Source organism: Perognathus longimembris, chromosome 1 (assembly GCF_023159225.1).
Source record: "Perognathus longimembris pacificus isolate PPM17 chromosome 1, ASM2315922v1, whole genome shotgun sequence".
NCBI classification, from domain to species: Eukaryota; Metazoa; Chordata; class Mammalia; order Rodentia; family Heteromyidae; genus Perognathus; species Perognathus longimembris.
The window spans coordinates 44205486-44206852 of NC_063161.1; the positions used below are offsets into that span (position 1 = coordinate 44205486).

Genomic DNA, 1367 nt, shown 5'->3' on the forward strand with positions numbered 1-1367 from the left:
GCATGGGTGGCTCAAGTATGTATCCTAGCTACTCAGGAGGCTGAGATCTTAGGATCATAATTTGCAGCCAGCCCAGGCAGAAAAATCCATGACACTCTCATCTCCAATTACCCACCAAAAGACCATCAAAAACACTCTGGGGGGCTGGGAATATGGCCTAGTGGCAAGAGTGCTTGCCTCATATACATGAAGCCCTAGGTTCTATTCCCCAGCACCACATATAGAGAAAACGGCCAGAAGTGGTGCTGTGGCTCAAGTGGCAGAGTGCTAGCCTTGAGCAAAGAGAAGCCAGGGACAGTGCTCAGGCCCTGAGTTCAAGGCCCAGGATTGACCAAAAACAAAAAACAAACAAACAAAAACACGCTTTGGGACTGCACCTAGGCCCTGAGATCAAGCCCCAGGACTGGAAATGATGAAGAAGCAGGAGGAGGAGAGAAAAACCTCTTTTGAGGATAATCAGGCTCTTTCTATTCTGTCTCATTTTCCTAAGAGATTTTACCTTAATTTTTTTTCTTATGTGCAGTTCCTGAGCTCTTTTTGCTCCAGGCTAGCTCTTGAGCCACAATGGCTCCACTTCCAGCTTATTTTCTTTTTTTGGGGGGTGGGGACAGGAGGAGGTTGCTTATTGGAGATAAGAGTCTCTGGCTTCAAACCACAATCCTCAAAATCCATGTGGAGGTCAGAGTGGAAGCAGATGTGAGTGGGTCCAACAGAAGGAAACATGACTGCCAAAATATTTGAGTCCATTGGAAAGTTTGGCCTGGCCCTAGCCATCACAGGAGGTGTGGTGAACTCTGTCTTATATAATGTGGATGCTGGACACAGAGCTGTGGTGTCCAGGACATTGTGGTAGGAGAAGGGACTCACTTTCTGATCCCTTGGGTACAGAAACCAATTATCTTTAACTGCCACTCTCAGCCACTTGTAGCAGATTTGTAGAACATCACATCACGCTGTGCATCCTCTTCCAGCCTGTTGTGAGCCAGCTGCCTCATATCTACACTAGCATAGGAGAGGACCACGATGAGCGTGTGCTGCCATCCCTCACCACAGAGATCCTCAAGTCTGTTGTAGCTCACTTTGATGCCAGAGAACTGATCACCTTGAGAGAGCTGGTCTCCAGGCAGATGAGCGATGACCTCACAGAGCCAGCAGCAACCTTTGGGTTCATCCTGGATGATGTGTCACTGATACATCTGACCTTGGGGAAGGAGTTCACAGAAGCAGTGGAAGCCAAACAGGTGGCTCACCAGGAATCAGAGAGGGCCAGATTTGTGGTGGAAAAGGCTGAGCAACAGCAGAAGGTGGCTATCATGGCTGCCGAGGGCAACTGGCAGCTGGCTGAATGCCAACTCCCTGGCATCTAG

The 1367-nt window shown here is 49.0% G+C and overlaps 1 pseudogene; it reads left to right on the top strand.

The window, feature by feature from the left end:
- Positions 1–721: 721 nt before the first annotated feature.
- LOC125348041 lies at positions 722–1367 on the top strand (annotated as a pseudogene).